At 48.5% G+C, this 24067-nt stretch overlaps 1 protein-coding gene and 1 long non-coding RNA gene across 2 annotated transcripts in view; one reads left to right on the top strand and one right to left on the bottom strand.

The window, feature by feature from the left end:
* sox3 (SRY-box transcription factor 3) overlaps positions 1–24067 on the bottom strand; it is a 43469-nt gene that overhangs the window by 7844 nt on the left and 11558 nt on the right. The gene's annotated exons all lie outside the window — the stretch shown is intronic.
* Positions 8707–19311, top strand: LOC120817391 (uncharacterized). Its single transcript, XR_005711964.2, has 3 exons — positions 8707–9068; positions 12944–17194; positions 17285–19311. It is a non-coding gene; the product is annotated as an uncharacterized LOC120817391 (long non-coding RNA).

The following is a 24067-nucleotide window of genomic DNA, read 5'->3' as shown; positions in this document are numbered from 1 at the left end:
GCTGCTTGTGAGATGGGATAGAGTTGATCTGAAATGCGGCAAATTAAAGAGTAAAAGATCTGTGCAGGAAAGTCTACTTTTAAAAAGTTTACTCACTGAATTGCAAAATATAATTTCACAGCACAACAATTTATTTATCCAACGTTTCCATCAGATTCCATCCTGCAAAATAGACTAGTGATGAATACTGAATGGATTATCCAAGCAAACAGGGAACGGATTCGGCCCTCTCCCACTTCCGCCTGCACCCATCATGAGTGCGTGAACGGACCGATTAGGGGTGGACAGTGCGGCCAGCGGAGGTATGCAGCGGTGTGAGAGTTCCGTCCTGCAGGTTGTTGGGTGTGTTGGGTCAGTGTGGAGCGGTCAGCAGCTGCTGCCTGGCCGAGGTCCCACAGTTCCCAGGCTGGGGGGATTGACAAGCCAGTAATAAAATCAGGCGCCCCGGTTGGGCTGTGTGCGGCCCATTGTTCCCCCAGCAAGGCCCGCGGCTGCTGTTTACTTTCTCCCATATGCATTATTCAACGGCACAGGAGCTCCCGGAGAAAGGGGCCCCATTCAGGGATCCTCTTGCCCTTGTTTTGTTTTGCTAATTTTCAATTAAAATAAACCATCTCTTGCCAGTGCCATGGCTGAGTGGGGATAGAGAGAGGGCCACTGTCCCTGCCATTCTGGCCGTCTGAGGAGATTAGACCAAATGCATAAACGAGAATAAAGTGGGATGTATCATTCATACTGTCAGCGATATGTTTTTCTATAGTAGGATTTGAATGGAGACAATGGGAGGGGTTGCTGTCTCAGTTGAGAGCATACGCTGGCCTCTTATTTATGTTATTGTTGTCGAACATGTCGCACAGCGTTTTTGTGAAATACGAATGTCCACCCTTGATGTTGCTCGAGGAGGATTCCCGTATGGTAAGAGAAAGTGAGAACTAATCACAAAGACAATGAGTATTCAATAATGACCTCCAGAGGTCATTAAAGGAAGCCGGCCAGGACAGCCTGGACTAATCAATAAGGCCGGTGATGGCCCTCTTTTTCTAAGTCACCCCCTTCACACAGGAGGGGGCCGAGGCCAGGGACAGATGCGGTGACAGTGAGGAACTAGACGAGTTAAAGATTCACCACACATCTGTCACTTGAGCCGGGGCAGCAGCTAATGATCTGCCCCCGCTGACAGCCTGCCTGCCTGACAACCTGCCTGCCTGCCTGCCGCCCAATGCCTGCCTGCCTGCCTGCCGCCCATGCCTACCTGTGGCTGTGGTTTGCTGCTAAGCTCTACCATCTGCCTCTCTCCTCTGGGCTCTCTGTTTGTCAGATTCCCGACATGTCCCCTCTAATCCCACCCGTTAACCTTCACCATTCCGTTTCAATTATCTTATCATGCTCCACCCCCCCACTGGCACCGCTGCTACACACAAACACCTGATACCTCGCGTCCTCCTCCGGAACAACCTCTTTAAGAAAATCCGGGCAAGCACTCCTAATTGGCCGCCGGCCCCAAAGCCCTCACTCTCGCTACCTGTCAAATGCTGATAATGGCGGTTTAGCGGCAACCTGTTGTGGCCTGTTTCGTGTCTCGCAGCAGCCAGCCGCCATTCAGCAAAATCATTTATCACAGCGCACGCAGCACATGCGTGTCATCATCAGCCGAGGATGTGCCCCCCGTCTGCAGAGAGAAGCGGCCTGTCCCCGGCTGAGTGGCAACGTGGATGTGGAGGGCCTCTTGGCTTGGCCTGGACGCAGTCTGTTTCCCCGCTGGGTGCAGGTGAGCTCTCAATGGCGGCCCTCAGCACCTGCCCTCTTTGTTCCCTTGTTGTTGGCTTTATGGCGTGAAGGGGATCCGTCTGTCTGGCTCTCGTAAAAGCCAGCGGCGCGCGGGGCCCAGTAAAAAGACGCACTGCTGCCAGGGCATTGTGTGGGGCCCCTGTGGCTCCCAGAGTGACCCCACCAGCCAGAGAGGGAGCCCGGTTCTAGCGCCCGCTGCTACTGACGCACGGGCTTAAAGCGCACCTCTGTGTGGGCGTTTACATTGACACAGTATATAAAAGTACATATGTTACAACCAAGTTTCGTTGGTCCTTCCTCTGTATCCCTCAGCACTGTTCAGTGTTAATAGACAGTGTAAAGTAGCCAAGAACCTTCACTCAAGCGCTGGGCCTTTACTTGTATGTCCACTCCACTACATGGCAGGTATTACATTATTTTTAGTGCTGCATTATTTTTTCTACACAATAAAAGCTCTGTTTAGATTGGTCAAACTGTAAGAGTCAAAACAAGGACTACATTTGCTTTTAAGGGCTTGTAAGACAATGTATGTCCAAAGATGGTTGGCTAAATACTTCTCAGCGGGGCCAGTGTGCGTCTGAAACCGTTTGAGTGACAAACACCGAGTCCCAAACCAGACGAAGCAGCGCAATATTCGTGGGAGCTCGATGATTGCACAGAAATAACCCCTAGATTAATGTTTAATTTATATGATTTTCCCCCGGATTTAAAATCTTACTGATAAGTACAAGCAAATTAAGTGGCTGAAAGGAGGGCCGTAAGCAGCTCGGTATTTCCGATCGGGTCTTTGAGTGGTAGCATCGTAGAAACCAATTACCAGACAAGAAATAGATCATTATTTTTTCTCAGAGGAACGGCTTGTGTGGGGTTGTGGGGGGGTTAAAGGGGGGGGGGGGGGGGCAAAGGTGGTTGCTAAAAGGAAGGGAGGGTTTTCTAGATTGAGGAGCGAGGGCACAATAAAGACATAATCATCTACCCTCAACTTTTCCTATCCAACTTTCAGATTTTAATTTGCCGTCTGTGAAGTGGTACCTAATTTACTTTCGCCTCATCCCTTCAATGCACCATTGTTGCCGCCGCTGAGATTCAGAGCTTCCTCTCTTAGCTCACCTCGGCGTGAAATTGGTTTAATGAAGCTGAAAGGTATGGGGCTCTCACAACACTGTGGATTCCAGTGACACTGCTTGATCCACCACCCCCAACCCCACCCTGTCCCCCCTCCTCCACCTCCTCCTCCACTCACTTCCCTGTGCACTCGCATTGCGGTGACAATTTCTAACACACCCCACAAAAGATCCCTATCTCACACATTACATCAGTGGATATTACTGTCTCTTTGAGAGCACCAACTGATGCTGATGGAGGAAAAAAAAAACAGTGACTGGCCGATGAGTTTGGGTATTATACGGCACGCATGAGATACTTCAAATTATCAGCCAATGCAGGCATTAATTTAAATGAATCAGATACTCGTAAGAGCGAGATGGCTTTAAAGCAAAAGGTGAAGTAAATATGAAACTAAAAGAAGTGCGAGATACGAAGAGGTGAAACTAATCAGAGAGAAAACTTGTTTTCTGTTTTTCCCACCTCACCTCTTTCCAATCTGACCCTGTGAAAGGTGTTCTCCTGTTACCTGTCTACCTGGGTGTGGTTTCTAATGGGAATGGGAAGGAAGTCCTGTGGGATTATTGTGCGTGTATGTGTGTGTGTGTGTGTGTGTGTGTGTGTGTGTGTGTGTGTGTACGTTTCATTAATATGATCCCCTCAAGTCATATCGCTTACTTCTTCCTGTCCCCTTTTAGCACAATCGAATGGAAATGCACCCGTAACCAAATATTCCGGCCCGTACACCACTGGTTTCTGGTTTGAGGCCCAGTTTGAAACTGGTAGTTTGTGAAGAGAAAAAAACAGATCCAGGGAAAGAAGGTTACGTGAGTGTGTGGAAAACATGCGGGTTTTCTACATGAAGTTTTGCAAATTTGCTACTGCTGCGTGAATCATTCCCCCGTGTTCATTTCCACTTCCTGCTGAGCATGTTTAGTTTATCCGAAGCAGATTTCAGAAGTTGGGATTGTAGATACACAGGCCTCGTAGCTTCACGTATGTGTTCACACAGACTGGAAAAACTGTGGATCTACAGTTTTATTCCAAGAGACAGACATAGAGAGAGAGAGAGAGCAGTAAAGTAGCATAAAATAATCAAATGAAAAGAAGAGAAAGCGCATGTTCAATACATGGACGAGAAGGAGAACAGCCCAAGCAGGTCGGTGGAGGAACAGGGCCGACTCACAAAGGTCTGCTTACACTGTGACGACACGGACATTACGCTGAACTTTGGCCGCAGTAACTTAAAAAGAAGGACCACTTTCACTGCTGTGCAGCTCTGGCCAGCAGCACGCACCCCTGTTTGTCTTTTAAAAGGCCATTGTGGGCGAAGCCACTAGTGTACGCACAAAGTGCCTGTTACAACTTTCTATTCACCGCGGGGATTGTGAAACTCACAAAGGAATGTCAAATGACTGTTGTGCGATTTTGTGCAATACCGAATCCAGCCATCATCTAGAGAGCTGGAAAAGTAGTTTTAAACACTTTGCAGTGATTTCATAGTGTGTGAGGCCAGTTTAACAATAGCAGAAGAGTGGTTATATGCCTGTACATGTGCCCTCACACATATTTACACAGTGTGCCAAACTGTTGCATTTAGCTTCTTCCCGAGCTAAAACCCGATCTGCCGCAGACACACTGGGAAGATCTCGGCTGAACAGAACCACGGGAGCGCTATCCTTTACAGGTAATCACTCAATTACAGGTAAATACTTTCGCTGGAGACACAATGCCATAGAAAGGATCACAGGAACCGCTGAATGATCCACTTCAACACCCCAACAACATGCATTCACAAAGGGGAAAGCCACGTGAAGAAAGGAGAAAAAAAGCATTACACCAGCTTGTAACTAAAATGTTTGTTACATGCAACTTGGGTGTGTATTCAAATATATGTGTTGTTTGGCATTACTTATTAATTCCTTTATGGCAATGAAACCGGTGCATCAGGTTATTTTGAAGGCTGAACTAATCTAACTTGAATCTCCAGAAAGCCACTCTCTTATTGATTGAGTTAAATGCAACACCCTCAACACCCTCTTACAACCAGCCGGGTCGGTTCTCACAGCACTGCTTATCACCACTAGTGGGCGCTAGTAAACTGATGACGCAGGGGGCTTGACTGCAAGCTCCAGCTGAGACAAGGTTTCTTGTTTGAACAGTGTTGGGAGCCAACATTGATTTCATGGGTTTGCTTAAAGACACGGGTTCAGACTCAGACAGCCAGGTAGATCAATAGATAGATGACAATAGATGAGTTTGCAGGGGTGTTGGGTTACACTGGCGTGGGCTGAAAGGATGAGCAAACCCACGGTCCTTTCATTAGTCTGTAAACATTTAGGCAGAATTAACAGCGCGAATAAGCTGTGGAACTTGCCCGTATGTGCTGAGCTGGGACAGAAGTGACCTACAACAGATAAGCAGTCAATGTTTTAACCTCCCTGTGTGTTGTGGTGGTGACAAAGGTTAGTCAGAGTGCAGCGTCTTTAAATTTGGAGCGTGAAACCACACGCACTTATAAACACACACCCCCCCCCCCCCACACACACACACACACACATCCAAGCATGGAAGTTCCTTAAAGTGTTACCTGCCTGAGGTCCGTGGTCACACACACACACACAGTCTTTCCCTGCGGTCCCACACACTCACCACTCTGGTTAACGTACCCTCAGTAAAGCACCGTCCGGCACTGAAGCAGGCCCGCGGGCCTTCTAAATCTCACCCGGGACAACCTGGCGTGAGGTAATGAGGAATTAGAGGGGAGGAAGGAGGTCTGCTGGAGATTTACAGGCTTTATCTCCTGCTACTGTCACCCAGGAAGAGCCACAGGCCCGTGGCTACGTCAACAACAACAACAACCACCTTCTTACCAACACAACGCCACCTCAACATTACTGGGAGATGCGTAAAAGAGTGGTCGGGGTGGGGGGGGGGGGGGGGGGGGCAAAGAAAGCAGCTTTAAATGGATCCTAATTTCTAAGTCTGTCACACAAACTAAACCCTCGATAGTCTATTCAAACCCGTGTGAGTTACTTTGATGCTATTTGTACTCTTTAACACTAATGGATTAACAATCCCTTGTCTTCTTTCGGAGTTAGCAAATCAATAATGTCACTTTGAAAAATATTTCTAACTAACATTATTAATATGTTTTTTTTTCTTTTTCCTCCTTTAAACTGCACAGGATTAGAGAATGGTAGGGTTAGGGATATTTATTTATTATTCAAAAACATATTTTATTGAGCAAACAATGAGAAGTAAACAGATTGTTGTTGTATTCTTTCTGTTTTCTGTTTTGTGCAGATAACAATGAAAGGCGGTAATGTGAGGGCACATTGTGAAGGATCATATGGGCTGGCTAGTCAATGGGCACTGATATATAGTTAAAAATCATCAAAGATTTTACAAACAATGTAAATAACAAAGCAAATGATGATACTGTACAAGATAAATATGGTGGAAGACTAACTGTTAAAGTTAAGCTGCATTTCTGCCGTCGGTACTTTGCGTTAGTTTACCTGTGAATGTGAAATATTTACACCAATATGGAGTTCGTAAGTAGCACTTAGTACATTCAGTTGTCGGACAAACGTCTGTGGCCACTCCTCATTCCTGCTGGCTTCTCACAAATGCGGCGTTTACACGCACATATGAAATTGACACTGCTTTTTTAGTTTTGTGTGATGAGCAAAAGGAGCCTAAATCTTATCGAAGCAAATTAAATATTGGCAAAACAAGCAACCCGAAATAGCTCCAAAAGAATCTTGAAGGGATATTTGCAATGCCTTTGTGGTCACAGACTGCAGGCTCACCACCACAGGCGTCACCATCAGCCAAAGTCACACACAGAGTGACATATTCAGATGTCATGAACGCAACCTCGGCTCCAGGAACGTGCCGAACAGACTGTTGAAAAATATTGTTACTTAACTTCTGAACCGTTCCCATCGGATTATTTGAGATTGGACTTTCCATCAATACCGTTTGATTAAAGCACGCGGTGTACTTTTTAAATCCCCACTCCTTTTGATGGACTGACCAGTAACGTCGGGTGACACATGCGTCACACACAATGACTGCCTGTGAACGACAGACAGGAGGCTCCCTCTCTCGGGCTACAGTGAGCCGCCTTAAAGAAGGGGCCCCACGTCCTGCGATCCTTACACCCTGTGCAGGTATGCGCTTCGCAATTACCAAACTAGCTGAGAGCGTGCGATACTCGGTAGGTGCTGTACCATTAAGTACGGGGGCGGAGATGCAAACAACTTTAAAAAGGGACCACTAGTGTCAAGTGTCGAGGGTTACCCAACCTGACTAATCGTCCTTGCGTAACAACTACGCAGGGTGTTCTTTAACTATCAAGTGTAACGTGGGTTGCAGCGGGTGTGCCCAAGCATGGGAGAATGTGTGTAGGTGTGCGCGTTTTAAAAATAGGACATGCCTGAAAACACACTGACAAAAAAACAAAACAAACGCATGTGTTTGTTTATGTTTGTCGCATGGGAAGACTGTGTGAACGCGGCCCGTCTGGTCGTAGACGAGAGGCTCGAGAGTCAGATAGACGCCATGCAAAATGGCACAAACGTTGTGCGTCTGGAAAAGGTCTTGGGTACATATGCATGCAGGGGGGGGGATTGGAAATAGGAAGAAGTAAAGCCTGCGTGAAAAAGAAACGTGAGAGATAATGTGAGACTTTAACACTGCCTGTGTGCGTGTTTTAGTGGGCATGCATGCGTGTGTGCTCAGCCATGACTGCAGGGTGAGGTGGAGGCCGATGCTTTGGCAGCAGGTCTGGCACGTCTTTCAGGCCCAAACCTGCAGAGTGGAGAGAGAAGAAGGCGAGAGAAGAGAGGCGGGAAGGTGGGAGCGTCTGTGCCTGCCTTCACGCGACATGCTCCACTTAAACCTCACCATCTCCGCGGCCACGTCAAACAACAGCGGGGCAGCAAAAAAAGTTTGCGGACCGGAAAAGTTAGTTTGTACGTCTCTCTGCTGGACGTCTTTGTTGGTTATTTTCACATAGTTTGTGATTTTACCTCCTTTCCGTTAAGATTCAGATCTACACATTTCTCTTGCCTAACGAACAAGCACGCGACATTTCAGCCGGGCGCAACGCTGTTGATGAACAGATTGTATTCCAGCATTCACGCGTCTCAAGGAAAGTATACTGAATCTAATTGTGTGGTACTCTTTTTAAAATGTACCCCGAACCCCCCACACCCACTCACAGCTTTTTCATTTTCGTTAAGGCCTTCCACAGATTCAGTTTTGTTTCAGTCCATCCGGCATGTTGCCATTGACGTCACCAGCCGCGCTCCTCACTCATCGAGTTAGTTTGCTAAAGTCTAATAAAGATTATAGGCTACATTCTTAAATGAAGTCAAACATCTGCGGCGGATCTCGTTAGATAAAAGGATTTCCTGAATAACATCCAGATAATACCTTCACCTACACAGGAACACTTCTAAAGAGTATGTGTCCCCCGAGGCAGCAAATCACTCCACATTGTGACCACGGCACAAAAGTGACGTCGGAGAGTGTATCGACTCCATAACCTCAAAGGAAATCTCTATTCAGAGGCCATAAAAGAACGCCTTAAACCCCCATCGCTGTGGGGCCGGTTACAGAAACAGAGAATGGATTAAGGGACACAGAGAGAGAGAGAAGTGTACAGGTGAGGTCCGATGGGTACGGAGGTTTGCTCAGCTGCGTGGTATTCTTTTCTGCGCCCCACCCAATAACCAAAGGCTGGGATATCTTTCCATTTCACTCCTTTCCACCCTCCCTCCCTCTCTCCATCTCCCTCTTTCATATTTGCACAGGTGAGAGGAGAGCGGTCCAATAGGTGTGGGTGGGAGACTTGAAAGTCAGGTTTTTCCTGGCTGGCGGAAAGAGTTCCCCGCGTGGACTGCGGATGGATGGAGATCTGATGGCGGGGGCCCTGCCAGCCATTCGTCTGGAGGCACCGACAGCAAACAAACAATCGTACAAAAGCGGAGGAATCCCCCCGATGAGCGATTCGCTGAAACGATCGTTCGTCATCCCTGACCTGTGACACGGGAAGGAGTAGTAGAGGCCAGTAGAACTGTATACGGACTGAAATAAACAGCGGCTTCGTCGAAAGACACAAACCTGCCAGTCGATAAAGTTGCGCAATGAGACGCAAGATGAAGGTAGGTACCGAACGAAGGGAGGAATGAGACCGAGGAGACAGGTGGAGCACTGCAGGAGTCATAAGGGAGGGTAGGCTTTGCACCCGGGGCCAAAAGTTCAGAGCGAGGAGGTAACTTTAGCCGCCGTGTGCCGGAGTCTCACGTGTTTCCCTCATTGTCTTAAACGGGCTGCGAGCTCATGTTTCTGGAGCGCAGAGAGCTTCCTGGGAGATGAGGTCCAAGCACCACCCGTCTACCCCGCAGACCACTCGCCCCACCCTGCAAAGGAAAACGATAGGTAGGCGATAGGCAAACACATGCATGACGCGTCAACGCATGCACGTGTGATCGTTAGGCAAACGTGATCAAGCCTGAAAAACTGGCCGAGCTCAAGCGAAAACCAGCACGCTCAGAATTGTCTCCAAGTGGGCAAATAATGTCCAAATCAAAGTGGTTTGGTTTTTTTAATTGGAGAGAACTATGATGAGCCACTGGACAAAAAATAACGCGGCCCACGTAAATACACCGGTGGAACAGCTGGAGGAACGAGTCGTAAATCACCTTAATTACCATCACGTTCATGTCAAAGATCATCAGACATGAAGATATGTACACCAGAGGCAACGTCCCTCCCTCCTGCTGTAGAATTCCCCCAGTGATGAAAGCCTTCAGCATCCTCTGACAGGGAGCAACTGAGTGCAAATGTCTCTACAATTGTGTGACATGTTGGTTTTTCACAATCTACACATCTACACATATTTTATAATGATTTTACTTTCTACCTTTCTACCACTCACATTACTTCAACTGCTAAATAAAACTCACCAAGTCTATTCTGCCTGTAATTAAGCCCTTAAAGTACTTTTTTATGAAAACATAATAATAATAATTGCAGTAATGTCTCAACTAAAATCTGTTAATCTTGTTGAGCTCTTCATTAGAGGCATAAATTTACACTCACAAATTAAAGTTCCCCGCGATGATGGGTCGACAGATTTGGGCCGCTCACTCTTTTCCCCTCGGCTTTGTTGATGTTCAATGGAGAAAAAAAAAATGAATCTTCTTTTTGATGGCTTTGTTCACTTATGTAAGTTTGTGGTGAGTCATCAGTATTAATGTTTCAAGACCAGTTCCAACTTTAAGTCAAGTGTCATAATCAGTTATTGTCTTGTCGAGAGGCGCCCTGGAAGCCGAGGGATTAGGGTGCCAACCATGAACCGCAAAATCCCCCGTTTGTATCCGGCCGGGGACCTTTGTTGCGTGTCGTTCCTTCTTTCTCTCTTCCCTCATTTCCTGTCATCTGTTTACTCTAATCTCTCAAATAAAAGCATCCGTTTGCCATTCGTGCACTGACAAGGAAGAACAACTTGTCATACAACCTGTTCAAAACATCATGCTGAAGCTTTGACCCTTTAAGGCGGCCTTCTCCTCCCCACGCACCTCGCGCATAGGTGACATTGTGCCAGAAATCCTACTCTTAATTCAGATTATCGCAGATGACATACACTCACACTGTAACCTTACTGTTTCTGACTGTGTGTGTGTGTCTAAGCACTCCCTCCCGTCCTATTTAACCAGACGTGGGACCTGTGATCCCCGTGATCACTGAACACGGAGCTTGAAATCACTGTGATGTCATTAGGATTCCGCGGCGCTTACACACAAAGGCTGTCTCCAGCACAACATAACTCAGCCAGTTATGGAGTTGCGGAGAGAGGGAAGAGGGTACGTTTTCAAAAATCCTTTTGGAAACGCATTGACTCACAGTGGGAGCAAACAAGCAAAGAACTATACTAGGAAAGCACGTTGCCGATTTCACAATCTCTTAACAAAGCTTTTTCTTTTAACTCGTTCATACTGAAACACAGCTATGAGATCTTGGAATTAATACCTACATCTCAGACTTTCAAACCGCGGGTTGCCGTTACAGCTGCAGCTACTGGTCGATCAGCGAAGGCTCCCTCTCCGTGGGAGGCCTTGGGCCTTGGCTTCCGGGCATTGGTCACTCCCTGATTGCCGTTGACTAGGTACTCAGGCCAATGGTTTCCTGCTGGGAGGACAAATGACCCCCGCGAGTGAGAACTACAGGAGCTGCAGTAGGTGGGAACTCTTGCAGGCAACGTGAGGCCTGCTGAACAAATTAAAGCCGCGGTGGGCAGTTTATTTTTCGCCGTTACTGGTGTGAAATTCCATTGTGAACGGTAACCTTTCCGTTTATTGTAATTCACGTGGTCTGAGAGAAAAACGACCAAAGTGTCTTCACACTTTAAAAAGACAGGAGACTTTAGCCGCCGGTCACAATTGGTGGTCGCAAATACAGGTAAATGTGAAGGTCCCTTCAGATGAGGAAAGCCTGATTCAACTGGGGGATGCATGCATGAGCACATAAGGCCAATAATGCTGATCGGAACCTCGAGGCCATTTCATTTTCAACTTTTATTCTAGGTCATCATAGCCTCAGAGGACATCATGCCAAAGAGCTTCTCGCTTCTACAAACGTCAAATATGACTGTAATTGTTACATAAAAAATTCCCAATTTTGGGTACCACTTCAATCCCAACATGCTAGAAAGGTTATTTGGGGTTTTTTTTGTCCAATGTTTGTAGTTGCTTTTAGGAAAACACCTGAAGGTATTTCAACAACACAAACGAAGGCCTTAAAAATAAACCCAATCAACCCAAATGCAGTATAAACAAGTACTCGAGGATGGGTTGGGCTTCCCCATTATTTTGTCCACCACTTTAGATCCATCAAAACTAGGAATGTCTGCCCTTTCTTTGCATTTTTGCAGCTTCCAAATAACCCTGGGCCTCGTTGCGGAGGTGCGAATGCTAACATACCTCGATCTATATGCCACGGAGAAGAAACAATCCATGCTAATCTGCCACCACAGACAGGAGTCCTGTTAGGCCAATCAGGAGGGGAATCATCTGGAGTGGAGGGGGCTCAGAGAAGCCTAGATCAGGGCCCTGATTGCAGTAGCGTGATTTACAGCTCGAGAACAATGATGGCTGCCTGGGTCAGCACTGATGAAGAGGCTTTGACTGCACCAGCACCGACAGCACAAACTCACCTGACATTCACGCAACTGATGTCCATGCATGCATGAGCGCACGCGCGCGCGGCACCTAGAGAGCCGCCGAAAAAACACTCACACTTTGTGTTAGCCACAAAAGTACTGGGCTCGACCTTACCAGGTTTACTCTGTGACCTAAACATGCCCCAGAGGCTTGCATTTGACCCTCTGTGTTTCACTAACAACACATAAACCACAACAACTCAGCAAGATACTTCCTATGAACTCAGCAAAGATAAAACGGGGAACTACCTTTGCCCTGCAGCGGCGTATGTAAATACTATGGGAAAGGCTGAGGTTCGCATGAATGAAAGAAGGAGGGAGTTCAGATGTGAAGTGGGCATATGAGGGGAGTGGGAGAAAAAAGGCAAGGGGGGAGGGGGAGTCGCCATTAAGAGTATTCTTTAGAGCCTATACCCTTTGATCTGCCCGGTCATCATTTTGGGAAAGAGGAAAGACCACAAGGGACGAAAGGGTCTCTTTAAAGTGACCCCGTGGCTTCAATGGTAACAGCCGAACCTGGGTGGTGTATCTGGTCATTTTTACTACAAGGAAAAGATTTGATGTTAGCAGCGAGTGAGTTGAATGTTCTAATTGAATGAAAAAAAGAAAAAGAAAGTTGCTAAGGATGCATATTTAATATACGTTTTGTATGCAGATCAGCCCTAAACAGAGATTTTTCCAGATTTGACTGCTGTTGCTGAGTACAGAGGTCCCGCAGACGCCTGTCTAAAGTGGATGTGCTCCTACTTGCAGCTACAGCAGATATATTGGTATTAAGACGGAGTTAATTCAGGGTTTGTCTTGTGTGTTTTAAAGTGGCCGCACTGTTGCCCCGGGTCCTGTGTGGGAGTAGAGAGGCTGGCTTTGACATGCAATGCTACATGCAAGATGGCTCTCAGCTAATAGGCAGGTGAGTACATGCACATGCACACCCCCCCCCGCCCCACACTTACACAAACATGGATACGAACTCACTAGTTGTACAGTGAAAGACGTCATTGACATAACAGTGGAAAGGCAGGAGTAAAGTGCAAAGGGGACATGATGAGCTCAAATATACGTTTTAATATATTTTTCCTGAAAGATTTGGTAAAAGCGTTTAACAGTGAAGTCGTGGGGCCTGTTTTGTTAACGTTTGACAGTGACACATGGGGCTTAAGGGACGTCTCTGACTGATGACAAAGCGTGAATATCACGGCTACGGTTGGCACATAAATCCCGTTTTAGATCCTCGGGGCCGTGACTCATAACACCAAAACCAACACTCGATAGTTTTGGTTTGGTTGTTGCCGGCTCTCCTCTTTCGCGCTGCCGGGAACAAACGGGAAACTTCCAGCCGCCTGCGTACTGTACAGCCCGGATCCCAGGGAGGCCGGGGGGGCCTGGGGAGGGTGAGAAGGCAACCGGGGGGGAGGGGGGAGGGGGGAGGAGAAGACTTTCAGGGTGCCGAGAGTTTTTTGGGGCTGAGCGGGTCTATTTGGCCCCCAGCAGATTGCCCCCCTCTCCTGCCCTCCCCTCCTCTTCCTCCTCCTCCTCCTCCTCCACCCCTCTCCTCCCCCTGGCTTTGTGTGCCCTGAGCCCACTCCTCCCCCTTTTGTCACCCGGGCATTCCGCTTTGGTTAGCACACACAATGGGCGCTCAGTGCTCACCCTCCTGACACTGCATTCTGCCTGTGCACCAGGGAGTGGGCACGGGAGGGGGAGGCAATGGGGTCCGGAGGGGGGGCAGGGGAGGGGAGGGTTAGAGGATGACAGCGACTCACCCCATGTGACCAAAAATGCCATCAAGCATCGACTCCCTCCCCCCCCTCCCTCCCCTGCTCCGAAGGCCGTCGTGTAACTTCACCCATGCAGATGGGCAGCAGAAGTAGTGCCAGCGGGCCTGGTTGGCACGGCGGGAGAAAACACCCCCCCCCAAAAAAAACCTTGTGTTCGCTAAAGCAAACAAACGAACAGGTGTCTCTCATGGCTGACTGGAGCCCTGCCTCCATCCAGGGGTCCGCGTGCCCGGCTACACGTGTGTTCCCTTCGACTTCGTCGTGCCGGCCACGCGTCCTGAGCGGGATTTTAAGACCTGGCTTCGGGAACATTTCTGTCTGAAAACGAATCCCTTACATCGACAACGGCAGTGGTGGAGTTGGCCCAATTACAAGTCCAGGCTTTAACCGCTTTGACGTGTTTATCAAATATTTGGAACTCTTCCTGGCCCTCCGGCGGGTTTTTTGGCCCTGATGATATAATGGCATAGTTTGACCTGTCATGGCTTCTGTTATTTTGTAAATAGCTGCACGTGCACAACTGCCAAACAAATGATTGCACTTAAGTAAAGTAATACATTGTGGCCATAAACACAGAAGGAAACCCTCGACTGTAAATAGAGCAGCTTCCTTTCCCATCTGCCCATTGACATGACCCTTTCTTATTAATTGAACCCTCAACAAACACTGCCTAATCATATGTCACCTGAAAGAACCTCAGGTGCAAAAGTTTGAGAGTAAAGTTGCAGAACATGTAACTTGAATTGCTATTTAAGCACAGCAACAAGTGGAGGATGACGGGGTCCGTGCATGTGTGTGTGTGTGTGGCAGCAGCTCAGGAGCTGGTGGGGGGTTAGTTTGGGTTTCAAAGACCCTGCTTGTTCGCCCATATTTCACACCACGGTGACATCTTAAAGCCCAGACAGGCCTGGTTGCTTCGCCCTCTCTTTCACTTTCTGAGAAAAAAGGGGAATTGGGATGTGAGGGAGGGGGTAACTGAAATATATGCAAATGGTCCCCCAGAGGGGATACGAATTTTATGGGTTTAGAATTTAGTTCAGCCAACCTGAATAATCAAATGTGGGAACAAAAAAAAAAAAAAAAACGAGAACCCCCACCATCCCGCCACCGCAACTCCATACCTCGAGCTTCAACCCCCCACCTCAGGCCTCATCTCTGTCCCCTCCTGCCAGGTCCTCGCATAAGAGGAGCTCAGTACGTCCAAACTCTTATTAGGATCTCCTTACGAGGCAGGGGAATGGAAGAGAAATGAGGGGAGGGGGGGGAGGAAGAAAGGGTGGGTGAGGGCGGTGGGGGGCACCAAAGAGAAGGAAGGGAGAGAAGAGGGGCTAGTGTACCTGATCAGGCAGAACCAGCCGGCTCCTGATTACGACACCATTTTCTCAGCAGGTTTCTCAGCCTCATCCTGCTTCTGTGAATATGGAGCACGGGGCCAGCCAATCCCCTCGGCGCTGCCTCTCGTCTAATGGCAGAATTAAGACCGTTTAGAGTGATTTCCTCTGCCTTCATGGTCGCACTCTGAAAGAGACGAATCTTTTTTTTTTTTTCTTTTGCGCCGATTTACAATGTGGGGGGTCCGGCATGCAACGGGTGAGAGGAAAAGTTCTACATGACTGAACATAACACTACAACAGGTGGGGAAACGAACCGAGTCTGAGAGCGATTTCACTTGGCATTTGCCTCCGTGTTTTGCGTTGAACCCTCGGTTCAGTTCCGAGGGAAAAGTTCACCTTCTCAGCACACTTACCTTCGTGTGGGTTTGTTAGTACACAAGCAGCTTTTTCAGGGGACCCTCGAACACACGACCACGATGCTCCGCCTGTTGTCTCCGTCACTGTGCATTTGGTTCTGAACACGTAGATGTAAATCTGTAATTCCAATAAGTGAAGCTACTGGGTTGATCACACGAAAGCTTTTATTTTAACCGCTTCATAGAGTTCTTCTGTTACAACACTAAATGCGTTGTGTCTGCACGTCGTTTGAGGAGTTTGTTGGGTTTTAAATAAAGATCCTTTAAATATGACAGTGACTTTACAGAAGATTGAGGCTGAACAAACAGTTCACAACGCATTCATTAGGAAAGATATATTGAATAACTGGACCGCAACCATTGATGCATTCGACTTAACAGATAAAAGCTTCATCCAGAAGATTTTTCTGAATTCCCTTTCGATGCTTAAAAATATTTTGTCATTAATAAATCTAAAAACATTATAAAAATGACACCATGTTGATTTAATGTAATGAGATCAGTTTTACTTTATTGAGACACTAAATGTCACACCTCTTCTCGTAGAAATCTTGACCAACTTTGGGCTGATTTCTAAAATTGCACAAAGATCAGGAAACATTTATTGTCAAAATAAATGTTGACCTTTCTGAACCACCTGGTTTTTGTGGGACAGTTGAGAGTTGTGAATGCTCGATACATGTAATCCCTGAATGGAAATAAGGCTGCCAAAGGTTTAAAGCTGATCGTGCGTCAGATAAAACTGATTCGTAATGACACCAACCCAAACAGGGTGTAAATCTGGACGCAAATCTGCTTAAACTCACTCCTCCTTTGTCAAACTGCATTACGTCAAGCACATCACTCCGACTATAACATAGCGCCATATCAAACAACCGCAGTTGGAACCTGTTGCCTTTGTGTTCCCTGTTCTTAATGATTCCCCCACCCCCCCCCCCCCCCCCCCCCAACCTCCGGCAGACAAATCCTTCAGCTTTATTGCCCGGACTCAAGGGCTGCAGGTGCACTGGCCACAAAAGGGAGAGGAGGGGAGGGGGTTGGAGGAAGGGTAAGGAAAGAGAATGGTCAGCCGGGAGATAAGAGAGGACCTTTGCACCCGCCCATCCTCACCCCAGACCCGGCCTTTACCCCTGCAACACCTCTCCGTTTGGCTCCACTGCTTCGCCACACGTGACAGGGGAAGGCAAACGGCGAGTGGTGCCGCCTGGCGCTACCAGGCTTCTGTGTGTGTGTGTGTGTGTGTGTGTGTGTGTGTGTGTGTGTGTGTGTGTGTGTGTGTGTGTGTGTGTGGCAGGGGACGGGGCAGGCGTGGCAGAGTGGCCATGTGGCTGCAGCGGCCCTTTTCTTCTAGAGCAGCAGAGGAGCAGTAATGACTAGGAGCTACAGCTGTGCCCACTGAGGCTTGCCTACACCTTTCCCTGCAGCGGCCCCTCCACCTCATCTCGCCTCTGGCCTCCGCCGCCGAGGGAGGGAAGCTACGGAGTGGGAGGGTTCCGTCTTTTACTCCTACTTGCTCTACAACAGAACTATGAAGAATAGGTATTTCCCATTTAAGAAACACAGATCAACTCTACTCATACGTAGACTCTCTTCATTCATTGCAGAAAAATGCGCGTCCCCTGTTCACAGGATCCGTCCTCAAGGCGACAGTCCAAAACGGAAACGCACAAGGAGCAAGACTGTGGGTTCAGCGTCTTGCTCAAGGACACTTGGACGAATGTGGCCGAACCTTGTGATTAAGGGCAGACCCGCTCTGCAACGAGTCACAGCACCAAACTCTGAGTTTGTTGTATATGAGTTTATCACTGTCCCTTAATCTAAGGGGAAATTAAGTGAAAGTTATCTGATTCAATCTGGTGTGTATATGTGTGTGTTATAAAAACTAATTGTGTTCAAAGTGTTACTTGGCTGATTGTCAAAGTCACTAATTATGAATGTGTCAGTGAGTATGCGCCACACGGTGTTTTCCTCACCCAAAATAGTTTGACCTATTTCCTATTCTTTGTCAATTTATAAATACATTTTTCAGTATGCCCCCATTTCATTGGTAAATGTTGACCTGTAGGGACTGGGCTGGAAAACAGATCCTCTGCTTGTATTTGCATCAAAGGGTGGCATGGAAACCGTGCGTGAGATCAAAGGGTTTGCCTGTGGTTTAAATGAGTCAGGTTTAGGGATGGCCTGAATATGACACAACGTGTGAGTCACAGAAAGAAAGAAAATAAGAGCACAATGCAGATGAAAAAACACCTGCACCTTACAGGGGGGAAAAAAATAAACATGCCCATTGGGTTCAAGCACTGTGTGTGCCTCCATGTTTCCACATGTAAACTTAAAAGCGCATTATGCAAGTACATATAGGCACACACCAACCCGTCTTGCGCTAATGGAGCCGCTGAGCCGGGGACACACCCTTGGGGACAGGAAGAACAGGCCGCTCCAGAGCATCTGAGACACAGTGGCACCACACTAGCATGATGACTCTTTAACGTCTGCTTATCTTCATCCCTAATCCTTGGGCTTCTTCGCCACCAGCTCCTGTTTGCTCCATGCACAAGTCAAGAGTAAAAGCGGAGAATGGACTTTCTTCATTTTGTAATGACTGGAGTCCACTAGAAAGCCATTGAGGAAAGGCCTCCAGTCTGGTGGCAGCCTCGTATTGAATACGGATTGAAATTTACATGACAACTTAGGAAAAATGCTTTTTTATTACTCATTCATCCCCTAAATCACTCTGCGCCCCCCCCCCCCCGCGCCTTTCCTCTGCCTGAGCTATTAAATCACCATCTTGACCCTACGACCTGGGGCCGCAACCATAAAGAGCCCCCTGCGGGTCAGAGGCCTGATTGTAACATTTGAATATGAAATAGCCTCGGTCGGGCCTGGAAACAGCCCCATGCTCCGAGACAGAGGCTGACCCCCAGGAGGGAGGCCTGCCTCAGCGGCCCCGGGCCGGGAGGCTCCCCCTCCCATCTCTCAGCCAGGATTTACTTGGACTTGAGCAGGAGGGAGAGGCTGGGAGAGGGCTGAAGTCGGGGGTGGAGGGCGAAGCGGAGTCGGGGTTGATCGAGAGTGAGGGAGAGGAGAAAGAGAGAGGGCAGACATTTGAATAAGACAAGAAGCGATTGGTGTTTGCATGACAAAGGGGGCCCGCCATCTCCCCTGATTGGTGTCACAGCGCGGCACTAAAGCCATGCAGCCCCCCCCCCCCCCACACACCTCCCCCCGGGGTGGGGTGATGTGTGGAGCACAGGCATGTTTATGCATCCAAGGTGTGATATTAGGGCAGGATAGCGGGGGCCGTTGTCAGGTTTCGGGCAAAGAAGATTGTGCGCATACTCTTAAGGGGAGAAGTTTGCATCATTCTAAATACTAATTTACAACTATTTACAAAAAATAGTCAGTAAAGTCAGTAATTGTATCATTTTCTCTTGAAAGAACTACATCAGCTTTAATAAGAGCTGAATCCTGTGTTTTGGGGCTTGGCACTTTTTAATTTACAAAGTTATAGATCCACAACCGTGTCCAGATGGAGAAGAGACCTGAGGCCTTATGGGCTTCACACAGGTTGTAAACAGGCACCTCAGATGTTCTGATTCACTTACTGAGGGAAAAGCAAAAGGGAATTTGTCCAAAATGACTTAACTATTTTGCATGCATGAATAAATATGCCACGCAAAACTGCTGTAAGTGTGATTTGCAGTTCTTGGGTGCTCGTGATTTGTACTAATTCTATAGTTCTCGGTTTGTTTTTTCTTTCCAAATAAGTTTGAAAACATAAGTATGTATAAAATGAGAATGACCGACTCATTTACTACGGTTTTATCAACACCAAAAAATGGCCAAGAATTCACAAAGATGGGTCGAAAAACAACGGCATGGCGCCCCAGTCACTAGCTGAACTTTTGAAACCCTCCTAATTATTCCAAAGAGGTGCAAAGAACGCCACCCTCACGGCCCCCTGCTGGGGCTGTTAGTCCAGTCGTCAGCTACCGCAGGTTGGAACTCCGGGTCCGGGCCGTCCGTCGCCCCGCTGCTCTCACTCCCGCTGCCGCGCCTTCTCAACGTTTGATGGGAACAACTACAATACGAGCTGCAGAGATGAGAGCGGATCATATGAGTAGCGCAAATCCAGGGGCCACGAAGGGGATTTCACAGCTCAATAAGTTTGGACAATTTGTTTACAATCCCCATTATGGTTGGGGGGGGGGGGGGGGGGCTTGGGGAGTAGATGTATATAAATATTGATGCATTTAAAAAAAACAGTAGATTAGATGTGAGTTTGATGCAAAAGTGCCTAAAGTAGGAGAAGAAGTACCACAGGGGGTGAAAAGAAGAGGGACGAGGATGGAGGAAGTGCGAGTGAGAGTTAGCGAGGTCACACGCTCTCAATCACGCACACTAGACACACACACACACACACACACACACACACGCACACTGACCCCCTGCAGACAAAGCCTCCACAGGCTCATCTGGGCAGTGCTGCTGGCCCTCAGGGACACACCTCCAAGAGAGATGGACGGACTAACTCTCCATGGCAACTAATCAATAAGTGACAGAGTCAGTCAGGACTGACCCGTAGCCCCGTGCGCTCCACCTCCCCCCACGTTCCCAGGGTTACACGCCCATAAACCACACACACACACACACACACACTGGGCCACACTTGAAAAATAAAAGGGCCATCAAACTGACCAGTTCCACCCAGGACAATAAATCTGTAAAGTGTAAAAATATGTTTTATTTTCTAATGCAAGTGCATGAGAAGTGCAAGCGGTTTTGTTTTGGAGTGTGTGTGTGTGTGTGTGTGTGTGTGTGTGTGTGTGTGTGTGCATTTACAGCGGCGGATGCGCACACAGACATGGGTACAGGTTACTGGATGAACACAATAGCAACACGATAAGACCACACGACCATTGTGTATCTGTCAATCTGTGTTTCCTCTCACTGTCCTCAACAAACACTAATCAATATCCGTGGCCTAGATGAGAGGCATAATCTTCCCCCTTAAGTCTTCAGCCCCACCCCCTCGCCCCCAACTCCGCATTGTCTTGCAGGAGTCCCATATACACTTCGCTGTCCCTAGGCAGCATATACATCGGCGCATGTACACTTGGCCCCATTTTTTCGGGGGCTTCCGAAGACGGGTCAGGAAGTGGGGTCAGAACTCCACGCCACATGCTCCAGTGTCCATGGACAAAGTGATGTGCTCTTCAAAGAAGGCACCATCTGCAGCGGAGACGCTTTTACACACTGGAGCGTCTCCACCTCGGTGCCTGGGCTTCGCTTAACGTGCAATAACAGAACCAACGATTTGTATGTAATTGCCCATACAGGTTATTCAGGAACAGGCCTTCTAATCCAGTTTCATTCTTAGTTGTGTGCTCGCGGATACGCACACGTGTGGTTTTTAGACGTCTTCCTCGCGCATTACAAGCAAAAACAAGTCGGCGTAAAACTCAGCGGCGCTTTGCTGAACAAAAAGCGTCGTAAGGTCCCATTGGGGTAAACTCTCTAAACCTACAACCCGGGCAGCAAAGACAACAGCAGCATCCAGCCGGTTCAGCTGTTCGTGTGATTTGTATTTGTTTTGTTTGGGACAAAAGAGGCGGTAATACCGTCTCATATTTGACAAGTCTCATATTCACACACACCTGCTGGGACAAAATCAACACACCTTCGGAGTGAGACACCTTAATGGATGACCCTCGAATTGTAACCTAAGTCAGGATAAACCCTACAGCAGGCATGTTGACATGACGTGGTAAAGAGACTTGTCCATTCAGGATATGAGTGATGAGAAGCCTCCACATCACAGCAAACACGTGTGTGTGTACAGTGTGTAAAGTGTACGCACGAACCGCCTCGTGGCCGCGTTTCTGGGCCATTACTCCTCCGCGCAGTTTAACGTTATTCGTCAACTGTTTTTCATTCACACAAACAACATGCTGAACTTTCCCACGATGTCCTCTTAACTCGCTTTCTACTTTTGCTGAATATTGTGGTGAACAGACACAAAATCCACCCGGTGAAGATTAGACGCATTTTGCTGTTCCACATCGTCGAGAGATTTTAACAAGCACCTGTTGACCTATAGGTGTGCAAAAGTTTGCCCTTTGGGTTTTGACTCGGTGAATGTAAAAGGATCGACTTGGGCGGATATCCTCTTGCATGCTTTGTAACGCAGGTGTCCGGTGTTTCCAACACAACAGAGATCTTGTATATCACATCAATCTGTGGCTGAAGGAGGAACATCCTCTTTTTTTCACCTTTGCTTAACTTTAATTTCACACCCTCGGTGAGTTCTTTACTCCCAACCTGCAGCAGCCCGGGCGCCTGAAAGTCTATAAGGCCTTAATTTAACTGATTTACTCTCACCTGACAGGAAACAAAACCAAACAAGAACCGCGCTTCTAGCGGATGCAGTATGCTGAGCGGCGGCACGCTGGCCTTTGAAGCGCTTCCCACTCAGCATTCCTTGTGGTCGTGTAAGGCATGATGTTCACACCACATCTATCAGTAATGAGCCTTTCGCATCTGGGAACAAGTCTGTTGGTGCTCGCATTCGTTCAGACAAGGAGCTGGAAATTAAGGATGTACTTGAAAGAGCGAGGGTACATAAAAATGAGTAAAAAAGATGTGTCGAATGTGGTTTTGTAGTGTCTCTGGTGAGTGCCGTCGGTGAATTAGGGAGTGGGTGGGTGGCTGAGTGAATGCGGAGGGGATTGAGGGGACGGTGCGGTGGAGAGGGATGGCTCTCAGTGGGTCAGCCCGAAAGCCCTGACCCCAGGAGGATTTGATGCCATTTTCCCACGCAGGGAGTCGACCTGAGAGGAGCTCGTTAACAACATCTGCCCCAGTTCAGGGAGATTAACCCCCACCGCCAACCCCCGTACCTCTACGCGCACACACACACACACACACACACACACACACACACGCGCAGCGCTTCGTTGTCAATCTCAGTGCTTCACTCGAGTCCCACCGCTCCGGACAGGGCGGCCCGAGCCGGACGGGCCACTCCAGGGCCCCTTCAGGCCCCTTCAGGCTCGGCTCAAAATGCCTCCTGGAGATCCCGGTTCCACGGAAAATCTATACAGCCCGACTGTCCCAGTCCCTGAAAAACCATCGACCGACTGTTATCATTCGTCACACTGAAACTATGCTGCGGGGGAAGTCTCACCTGTGCATCAGAGGAGGCACCAGATTTGACTTTGAGATTACGTGAAGACTTTGGGTGTTTGCTCAGAAGGCGTGTCCCCCCACCACCGCTGAAAGTTGCCCGTCCGGTCGGGCCGGCGAGCTGGTGATGTCACAGACGTCACAGCGTCTGCCAGATTTGTCGAGAGTTTTCCACTCATCACTCTGACGCAAAAGCAGCCGCTCAAAACACGCTCCTGTCGGTTTTGCCACCTCGTTCACATGTACTCCCAGCCGACGTGTCGGCGGGGCATGTTCTGACATAATAAGAGGAGAGCCCATGTGAAAAAACAGGATCGACTGAGCCCTGCACGCATGCATAGGTGCGCGTAGACACACACACACACACACACACAGTGGTAGAATCCGCTGGGAATCCGCTGAATCCATGTTCTACGGGGCTATAATTAGGTTAGTTTTTGGAGAGGGGGTTAAACAAACAGGGGCTGTGAGGTCATAGGCAGATGGAAGTGGGATATGCCTGCACTTGCTGAGTGGGCACGGAGCTCCACATGACAGGAGAGAGAGAGAGGCCCTCGGGGCGCTCGGCAGATGGAGGGGGAGCTGGGGGGGGGAGGATGGGGGGGGGGGCACCTCAGATGGCCTCACTGCCAGAACATTCAAAAAACAATCGATAGCCACGGAGGGTCCAGCCACGCACCTTTGCCCCAACAGACATCACAGATATCACCGAAGATAACTTGAGCTTCGCTCTGCAGCGACGTGTTTAGACTTTTTGCATCAGCCGTTAAGCAGAAGGCCAAACATTTGGGTCTGAAGTGAAACTTTGGGAGGTGAAAGCCGTGCTGAGGTTACATGATGTTACGAGTCGGGATAAATGACTTAAAAACCATCAGGTCTTTTCCAACCCGGAGACAAACTCCTCCGACGCGGAAGAGCAGGAAGAGAAAAGCTGCTTAATCACAAAAAAATGAGTTGGAAAGTGTGATTAGGTGACGGGTGGCTGCTGGCACGCTAGAGTGACTTAAGACCCTGTCAGTGAATGCAGGGAGGTCTGGATAATCTTTCCCTCCACAAAGGTGCGTGGGGCTAATCCAAGCCGCTGTGCTGAGCCGTGGATCAGGTCCTACAGGGAGTGTGGGAAGGCCAGCGGGACGGCCCCTGCCTCGGCCCTCTTGGTGGCCAGAGCTCATTTATCCTGAGGTACACTGCAACAGCAGGCCGGCCCATTCTTCCACCCACCTTCGC

The sequence above is a fragment of the Gasterosteus aculeatus genome, chromosome 4, assembly GCF_964276395.1.
Source record: "Gasterosteus aculeatus chromosome 4, fGasAcu3.hap1.1, whole genome shotgun sequence".
Classification (NCBI taxonomy): domain Eukaryota; kingdom Metazoa; phylum Chordata; class Actinopteri; order Perciformes; family Gasterosteidae; genus Gasterosteus; species Gasterosteus aculeatus.
This window is presented reverse-complemented; position numbering and strand designations above follow the sequence as displayed.